Source organism: Pyxicephalus adspersus, chromosome 4, assembly GCF_032062135.1.
Source record: "Pyxicephalus adspersus chromosome 4, UCB_Pads_2.0, whole genome shotgun sequence".
In the NCBI taxonomy this organism is placed as follows: domain Eukaryota; kingdom Metazoa; phylum Chordata; class Amphibia; order Anura; family Pyxicephalidae; genus Pyxicephalus; species Pyxicephalus adspersus.
In genome coordinates, this window is record NC_092861.1 from 106,185,058 (window position 1) to 106,195,764 (window position 10,707).

A 10,707-nucleotide genomic window follows, 5' to 3' on the forward strand; every position below is an offset into this window, starting at 1 on the left:
TACAAGCAGATTGCCTGCAAAGATTTTTTTTCCTTTTATTAATAATGACGCAGATTAATTAATAAATCGAAAAGGTTGAAATGATCAAAACAATCAAATTCAACAATGTATTTACCAACAATTTTTTGTTTGTAAATACATTGTTGAATACCGATTGAAACCAGATGTACTTATACTACTGAAATTCAACATATCTTTATACACTTTAAAAGTATGGAAGCCGGATAAACATAGGATAGGGATGGATCTGTGCTAACACTTAAATTCTATGAACCCTGCTGTGGTTCCCCAACAACTTCAGACACCTTGGCTCCAGGATTTCTACATCAGAGGTGGCTTGGAAGTTTCAATTATTTAGTAGAGTTCCAATAACCAATCCCAATCCCCCAGGGGAATGCATCAGCCAATAGGGGTCCTACAAATCAAATCCATTAGCCAATGCAGAATCTCCAAAGAGGCCTAAAATTAACTGTATAAGAATGGGAGCTGGGGAAAAAGGCAGTTAAGCAATGAGGCAATGAAATAAGGGGAAAGATAGAAGCTAAGTTAGGCAGAGACAGATAAAATCTAGTTAAGTAGGTTGAGTTAGGGAAATAGTAGGATAGAATACAGCGCCTGGGGTACCCTATAACATCATGAACTGGTATTTATACTATAATCCTCATGTATTTGTATTTTGTTGTGTATACATCTATGTTATTATTGTGTTATTATAATGTATTGTAGTTGCAGGGGTGTATATACTAACAACCATTATTTTTCTTACATTTATTCTTTGTTAATTTTCGTTCCTAGCTGTTGTGTATTTTATGTTTCTAAACATGCATAGATTTGGTTGTAAAATTTTCATCTTTATGTTGATATTATTCACAGCTAACATTATTGTTGGTCAAATCAACTGTATAGGACATGTCCATAGAAAAGTAAACACTGAGCAGAGGCATGTAATCAATTCTATTTAGCAGTCACTAAAATAACCCATATTCCAGATGGTGCATGACGTGAAAGCCAGGATATGAGCCCATTTTGTGCTCAGTTTTATTTCAATGAGAAAGCAAAATATGGAGGATAAGTGGCCATAACTCCCCAGGCAGATTTAACATTTACTTATATAGAACATCTAAAGCTGGTGTGCTGCAAGGAAGCCATGAATATAATTCACTGTAAATACCTCCTTGGTGACTAGATAAAAAGAAATATGAATAATAATTGACAATCTAGAGAAAGGAATGAGTGGGTAGCATTTACAGTACTGTTTTGCATATGTGTCTAGAAAAAATGCTCATGAGCTGGCATGTCAAGTATCTCTTGGGGTGAGGGAGGGGGGTGGACAACTTATGTGTTCTTTCCAGTATTAAATGTTCACTTGATACAATATTCCTTGTAAACTATAGGAGGATTTCTTACTTCTCCCATCAATATTTCACAGCATCATATGACAACTGGAAGATCAGTACTTCCATAACAGCTGTGCAACACAGACATAGGAAGCCGGCTTGTGAATAAAATAACTGGAATACATACTGTACGTATGTTGAGCCTTAATGTGACCTCACACATGTTTCATTCTAACTCTTAGAACATTGTTACTAAAAAGCTTAATAGCTGCACTAAGCCCTCACAATGCTTGATGAAACCAACTTTATAACTGCTTAAGATGAATTTTAGCAAAATTGCTAACTACCACTGCTGACACGTTAAGTAACTGCTTAGAAACAATGCTAAACATATATTGGTAACAGAAAATAATGCAGTTGTCATTTGGTGTACATTAAAGTGGAGAGCAACTGAGGTGAACCCAGCTTTATTTTTTGAATGATCCAGTATTAAATAATCGCAGGAATGTGTGTATTTTAAGAATCTTAGGTCAGGTTGTGATCAGCCTAGGGAGAAGGAACCAATTTAAAAAGAGACTTTGCACACAGATATCTCTTACATAATGCATTTATTCCAGAACTCTCAACAAATATTTTAGCAAGCATGCTGTAAAAAAATACACTTTTACACTTCCTAATGAACTTATAAAATTAATGAAGATGTCAACATAGTTAAAGCTTACATCATGTTTTACAACCTGTTTAAACTCAAATTTTGGAAAATGTATGGATATAAATTAAACTGAAATGTTTGTACACTCTACTATTAGGAGCTTTCGCGTCAGGGGATTTTTTTTCATTTCTACACTGTAAAATATAACACTGACTGCACACTGTAATTGGAGACAATTCTAGAATTAATGAGGAGTCATTTTGAAAGTTAATGATTGCAGCATCTGACAAAGGAGACACTTAGTGTTTTTGAGGTCTATACTTAGGCTATGTACACACGGTCGATTATATTAATTGGAAACAATCTTTCACAATAGTTTCCAACGACAAACAACTGAAAGATCAATGAATGAATGCTGTACATACTACGTCGCTCTGCTCTATGAAGAGGAGAGGAGGTAGAAGGAGCGAGTGGCACCCCACTGTGCTCTTCTTCCTTCACTTCCTTAGCAATCCTTTATTATCTGTAGTTCATGGATCTGCCAGGACGGCATGAGCCTAGCAGTTGACGTGTTTGTAGCCTTGGACCAAGGTGTGGATTTGGATGTGGCTGAACAGATTAGATTAGACAAGAGACATTCTAAAGTATTAACCAAGACAAGGTCAGGGTTAAGAACTGTTGAATTGGGAACATAATAAATGCAATGTTATATCTTTTATTGTACACCTACCATAAACAGACACACAATTTCTGTCTCTAATTTTAAATGGGTATACATTTACATGGATCCTCTTTTTCTTGTAACTGCATTCTGGGCAGATATCAATAAAGAATAACCTAAGGCCGGAACTTGTTTATTAAAAATAATTACATGTTTTTAAATGCACATTTTATTAGCACCTTAATTTGCTTAACAAATTGCTAGTAAAATTCCCATACATAGAAAAGGGTTCTCTTTATATAACGGGATCTGAAATTCCCTCAAAAATTCCCTGGTGGGAACCAATTATTGAAACCTGGAAGATTTCCATTAAGGAATGTTTGAGGTAATGTCCGATTCCCTGTTTTTTTAAATACAGTCCAAACTGTAAGTAAGGACCGTGCTGACCCTATTGTGTTCTTTTCTTGTAAACTTACTGACATGGAAGATGCAAACATAAGAAAAAAATAAATAACCCTAAAGGCCATTGTCTCTTAGGCCAATGCTAGTACTGGCTGTACTGTCAGGTTGTAGATTATATACATATATATACATATATATATATATATATATAGCGCAACAATAATGGAAAGTCAGTCAGATCAGTACCACAGCATCAGTAAGACTACACAGCTCCTTATTACAGATGCTTCCTATAAGCTTGAGCTTGTTGACAGGAATATCTACAGAAGATGGCTGGGAACAGCTGATGATGAGAGATGAAAATGCCTTTCTTTCAGTCTAAGTAAAGGTTGGCATGATATTAATTGATATCAATTGCTGTTAAACATACTTGCAATGGATGACTGCATGCTGACAGCATGTGTTTCCTCCCAAAGTCTATTTAAAAAGCTAGTGATGCTTTATAATTGAAACAACAACAAAAAAAGTGTTTGGATTGGATTTGCGTTGTAATAATCTTTTGTCTACATCATCCGCGATGGGATTGGGGGTGATGCATTCCAGGGCCGCAAATTTAATGCAATTAGTATCAAATCTGTGGGAAGTTCAAACATGGAAACTAATTTGAGTTACCATATTAACATTTACAATGGAGTAAACATGTTCGTATATTTGTTTCCTAAATGCTCTTCTGACAGATAGGAGCCCCGATGACGTCACAAGGACTTCCCTCCTTCACAAGCTCACGTGGGGCGTGCACAGCTCTCCGTATGTGAATGCGCCACGTGAAAAAGACACCGCGAGCCCTGCCTTTATTAGACAAGCTTATACTCACAGCCAGTCTTTGTCTGCGGTTTCATCCCTGGTCCCACCACACTGATGCTACATCTTTGTAACAGAGGGCGATCATTCTCCATACATTTAGTAAGAGAAAACTATTGTTGTTCTTTTGCTCATTTAAACCTGCAACCACTAATCCTTACTTGTATTTGCAACTCTTATGCTAATACATATATACTTCCAATTATATAGGAACCCCCATTTAAATATCTAGAACCTTTTTGAATTCCCTATGGAAACCTTGGAAATTCTTCTAAACTTGTAGGTAATAAATATTTCACTGATCCTTACAGATTAAAAGTTCCTTACAAGTATGCCTGTTACAAGTTGCCTATTACATATATACTATTTAATATATACAAAATTAAGCCTTTATTCTCTCACTAGAGGAATACTGATCCTACTCCATCTTATCTCTATCTGCATTTTTGTTAGACCAACCTGCACTAAAATCATGTTCATCCTCACACATAAAAATAGTTGTTTTTTTTATTAACATTTATTATTAATTATTTTATACAGATATGTATATGATTTTCACTACTAATCCCAAGAAATAGGACTACTATCTCATTCTATTACAACGTTTAGGAGATACCCAACATAGGGAACATTTTTATTTCACATACATTTTATATTATGTGTTGAAAATTAAATTGTATGATGACACCATTACATATATTTTTTTAAATAAATATTAGCACTATTTCCTATATATCAATATGATTCAAATGGAATACGGAGCATACTGAGGGATTCATATATTTTGATGACTATATTATGCACTTGCTGTATATTGAGTTATAATTGATACCAACTGGCCAAGCCTTCTATGTGCTAATGATATGCTTAATTTATAATTCATATAGACCGTAAAGTCTCCATTATATACCCCTGAGGAAGACCAATTGGTCAAAACACGTTGCATGCTCTCTGGAACGTTTGCCGACTACAGATTTCCAGGTTCCCATCTGGATTTTCAGACTACTGTTTGTAAATTCATGATTAGTTGTTGATTGTATAGTGCCACCCCGGGATGGCCTTGTTATAAGATCACTTACAATGCTAAGGATCTTGAGTGATTTATATTGTATTTTTGAGAAGCAATATATCACTGATACAAAAATGATTAAGACCTGCTGCTTTGTCTTCATTTACTTATATTTCAAAAACTTGGGGTTTGCAAGTAACTTAATGTTTAACCTATTGGGAGATACCTTTTCTAGTGGTCCCTGTTTTGCTGCTACACTATCCAACTAATATGTTTTAATTATGTGTTTTAGAGCAAAGTATATTCGTTTATACTCTTAAACCAAGAAATAACAGACAAAACACTGCTTTTAAAAATAATTTTTAAAAGATCTTCTTTCCTTGGATTGCTTTCGTTGAATGTTTTGGGTAATGACTCAACAATGGTTCATCTGCATTGTGAAGTGTCTCCCAATTAACTTGGACTGGTTTTTTGCAGACAGTATGTCTCTGTACACCTCATAATTCACCCAGCTGCTTCTGTCCTCTGTCACATCATAAACAAACACTAGCGACCCAATAACACTGGTAGCCATGCATGCCTAAGCCATTGTACTGCCTCCACCACAGATGATGAGTATACTTTGGATTCTTCTAAAGCCTTCTCCACACATTTTTCTTGCCATCGTTCTGGTACTGCTTAAACTTCACCAGTGCATTATTTTTTTTTTCCTCACCATAGATTTTGCCACTACTAATATTCCTGCAATTTCTCTGATAGTTGTTTCTGTTTTACAGACCAAGGTTGGTAACTTTCACCTGCATGGAGAGCTCCTTTGACCACATGTAGGTGCACAGCAATATCTTTCAAGTGCAAACAACACTCCTGGAGTTAACTACAGACTTTTTTGTATCTCCTTATTTGATGGTGAAATAACAAAGGTTATATAGGTTTGGAGTAAACTGTCCAATTACTTTTGGTCCATTTAAAAAGAGGGAGATACATATTATAGAGCTGTAATTCCTAAAACGTTCCACCATCTTTATGTTCATAAACAGGTACAATAAAACTTGTGTGTGCACAAATATTTATGTCCTTAACTGTCATTTCTTTTTAAGTTTGCTTTTGCTAAAACCTTTTTTCATGCTCATAGGACAACCAACCAATCAGATTATTCTCTTTTTCTAGCCAGGTTCAGATTTGGTATAGTTGGCCTTTAAAAGGTGCCCCGACCAACATATGCCACATTGGTGGTAGTAAGAATTTGCATGACTGCAGATAGCACCTACTGTATATAAACTACGTGTATAATAAAGGCTATATAAACATTTTGGAACCTTCTAGATGTATGGCATAGCAGAGCGTCAGAAGTACAAAAATGTAGGAAGATTCTTACATGATTCTTTTTTTAAAACCCCTAGGTTTTCCCCTTCAATCGGATTTAGTCAGTCCAACTTCTACTTTTTGAGCCATTTCTTAAAGGACATGCTAGTGTGCTCCGGATCCATCCATGCTGTGTTGAAAGATCCCTTTTTGCTTTAAAATAAATTTTGGCCAGATAGGTTTACATTTTCATTAGGCATACTACAATGCAGTATTCATATCTGGCTCAATGGGCCTGATTAATAAAAGCTCTCCAAGATTAGAGAGGATGGACTATCATGGGAGAACCTGGGTGATACAGCAAAGCTGGAATAGATTTCCTAAAATGATTTGCTGTTATTTGCCCAATGTTTGAATCCTGGACTAGATCAAGTCCAAATTTCTTGAATCACCCAGGTTCACCCGTGATAGTCTATCTTCTCCAATCTTGGAGCGCTTTGATAAATCAGGACAATTGACTGCAAGCTGCTCAAACCCTAAAGCAGCAACATTTTAATCACTATGCTCCAAGTTCAATATGGGGTACGCCTCCAAAAATGCTTTGTTTAGTGTGCATCAAGCATGTCTTTTACTGTGAACAAAACTCAATGGTTCATCAATCCACAGCACATTATCTAGAAGGCCTGTTCTTTATGCTCCATGATCATAAAGAACAGACTATCATAGTGAAGCTCTAATGTTCATTTTTGACTACGAAGACTTCCTGGTGCACATTACACTCAGATTTTAATTAGTGTAATCTATTGAAAATACATGCACATTCACACCAAGTATTTCAAGAGTTACCTGCAAGTCACATAAACTAAGGTTTTCAGAGCCTTATTTAGGCATCAGCCAAGTCATGGTCTGAATCGTCAAGGCAAGCCAGTCCCGGACAAATTAACAGTCACTGGAAATTTATGTGGACCATTATCCTTACAGTGGAATGATTCAAATAATCTGGTAACTTTTTTTTCCTTGTTAGATTCAAAGATAACTACTATCTTCTATGAGCCATAGAGAGCTTATATAGTTTTAGCATAAAGATAGTACACATCAATAGGAGAAACACCTTCAGCAGGTACTTTTTATTGACAACAAAACATCTCATTCTTATGAATCTCTTCTTAATGGACTTGAAGTGGTGGTAAATATAGGAAGTGTCTTTTTTGCCAAAACTGCTAATGTGGTGTGAGCACTGATGTGACCACTAAAATGACAACTACATAACACCTTTGTCTGTAATCATTGTTTGAATATGCTAAAAAAATAAACGATTTCCATGAGGTGTAGTTACATGAAATGTATAATGAAATGTTCCTTTTCATACTTACACTCTGCTAAACGTTCTGCTAAGCAAATAGCCATGTTGCTGGCTACTGAAACTATATGATTATGTAACCATAAGAAAGTAATGGTCATTGCTTTAATTGTCTCTGATAAAAAAAACAATTATCACTCAAAGCCAGAAGTTCACTTTTGATACACAAAAGCTGTAATTTATTTATGTTGGTATTCACTTTTTTTCTCTATCACTAGTGTATAATTAGCAAAGCAAACGTCCTTGGCTGAAATCACTCTCAAGGTTTGATGTGCTAAAGTATTTTTAGCTAAAGGTAAACAAAGAACGTTGATTCCACCAGTCTCAAGAATGCAGGCTTACCTCCCACGTACTGCTACATACATTTAATTTCTCTAAAACATTACTTATTAATTAGATCATATAAATGCAATTTTACTGTCCCCGTGTGACTCCAAAACAAAGACTGAACATTATAGGGACAATCTAAAAATTGGATTCTATTTTTACATGATCACAGCTGCAGCTTTATTAATCCAGTTTCTATGTTTTGCCAGAAAAATGTTGATTAAAGTAAGAAGTACTTCACTGGAGACAGAGTTAAGGAGAAGTTCAAAAAGGGTGTAAAGGAAAAACACACTGTATACCTGGGGAAAATAAAAAACACTGCTTGGGCATTTAGTGCAGCAGGGACAACACTGTCATATCACAAGGATGTTAGGCATTCACAGGATTTATGACAGGATCAAGGTTTTTTTTTCAGTGACGAGAAAGAAAACATGGGAAATGTGTATTGGACAAAAGGACTTCATATGTTTTCCCAGAATATGCTTTAGGGAGGTATGGCATAACCTCCAGGGTTGTAAGATCTCATGAATCACAATGTGTCTAACTTTTTAATTGATTGGGCACAACCCAGGGAGGCATTGTTTTTACTTTTTTTTAATGCCAATGGCACACCACTCTTTCCTAGGTGGACAGTGTTACCAAATATTCTCATCTGTTTATTAGTGGTTTTACTAGTAGACATATACCAGTTGTGTCAATTTAGTGCAGTGTAAATGTGGTGTTATGACACTTTGTCTTAATTTTAGTCCTAGAATCAGCAACAATACTAAAGCTTTTCAGAGTATTTCCTTATATTTTTTTGACTACAGTTGGTAGAGAAACTGATGTTTAACAAGATTTCTGAATGATTTCTGAATGGTTATCTTAAGCACCACACTTTACAGAGGCACCCTATTGGTGTATTACATGAATATGTATAGTGTATAAAATTTATAGCGACAACTATAAATGTATAGTGACAACATTTACCATCTAGCTTTCCATTTCCACAGGTATAAAAGCTTACAGATACTTTGGGCATTTTTGGACTAATACCATGTAGTTGGTAGTAAGCTCAATCCATATTCAGCAAGTATGGGAAATACCTTGTGCTGTTGTACCCGCAGGCGTGGGCACTGCCATCTTCACTTCTGTGGAAATGGCAATCCCCGTCACTGCTCATGCACTGTGTAGTTTAGAGCAGAAACAAAAAGCCACCTGGAGCCAGAGGGTTGGTTATTTGACAAAAGAGACAGTAATACCTCCTGGTGCTTTTTTTTATTTTTTAGGTCGGCTTTAAGACATTTATCTCAAATTCATCCCCAGCTAAAAGAACTTCTCCAGAACAGTTCAGATTCATTACTAGCGCGTAAACTGAGTGATCCAGTGGCTTGTGTTAGGGAGGATGCTTTTTCCAGATATAGACGTTTTTAACTCCCTTTATTAGATATACTTATTTTATGTGATGCTGGGATTTGATTTGTTGTTATTTAACTGGGGTGGAGTCTTGTATTTCCCCTTTTTACTCATTTTAAATACAGAGAATGCTATTCCAAAAAAATTTCAAATTTTCAATAAAAAAAGGCCCATGCCAAAAGTATTCCCTCTTGTTTTTGTGTTTGCTTTTTGGCTGCTGGCTAATCTAATTAGTGTCATCAATTACATTAAAAGCCTAAAATCTGCTGGAGGGTTTCAAAATTATTTGCAGAAAAAGTTCTAACAAATCCTCCCCTAATCTTTTCTGAGTCCATTACTCACTGATAAGATAATGCAACTAAAACTAAAAAGCTATATTTTTCCAGTAGCAACTAATTGGTATAAACAATATTATTCCCTCATCTTTATTTAATCCATAAATAAAAAATTGGATGTATATATGTATGAGTGCGTGTGTGTATGTATATTCCACCAACACTGGAAAACACATGGAGACATTTCAACCAAACTTGCCATACATATAAGTGGACTCATGTAAGTGCACCTGTCATCTTTGTACAGCGCTGTGCTATATGTCAGGTTGTGCTAATACACATGTTGAATGAAATGCATAGTCATTTCAACCAATTTTGCTATGTTCCACCATCACTAGGAAACGCATGGAGAAATTTCAACCAAATTTGCTAGACATAGGACTCAGACTCATGTGAGTGCAGGGCTGATCTTTGTACAGAGCTGTGCTATATGTCAGAGCTATATTTGGATGTATGTATGTGTTATATATATATAGATGTGTGTATGTGATCACTAGGAAACGCATGGAGACTTTTTAACCAAACTTTCTATTCACATGACTGAGATTATTGTCAGTGCACCAGTCATTTTTGTACAGTGTTGTGCTATATGACAGAGTTAAATTTGGATGGATGAATGGATGTATGTATTTGTGTATGTCATTACTAGGAAACGCATGGAGACATTTCAACCAAACTTGTTAGACATTTGTACCACCGGTCATCTTTGTCAGAGCTAAATTTGGATGGATGTGTGTACCTGTGTATGTGATCACTAGGAAATGCATTGATAAATTTCAACCAAACTTGTTGAACATATAACTCAGACTCATGTGAGTGCACCGCTGATCTTTGTACAGCGCTGTGGTATGTCAGAGATATATTTGTATGTATGTATGTATGTATGTATGTATGTATGTATGTGTGTGTGTGTGTGTGTGTGTGTGTGTATGTATGTATTGCTCAGAACAGTGTGCCTTTTGATTATATTTTTACATACTTTTTTTTGGACTATAATATAAGATTGCAATAAATAAATACCCAGGCAACGCCAGGTAATCAGCTAGTAAATAAATAAATAAATAAA

The 10,707-nt window shown here is 35.5% G+C and overlaps 1 protein-coding gene across 1 annotated transcript in view; it reads right to left on the reverse strand.

Annotated features, from left to right (window-relative positions):
• CRIM1 (cysteine rich transmembrane BMP regulator 1) overlaps positions 1–10,707 on the reverse strand; it is a gene marked incomplete in the record, with an annotated part of 392,052 nt that overhangs the window by 190,235 nt on the left and 191,110 nt on the right.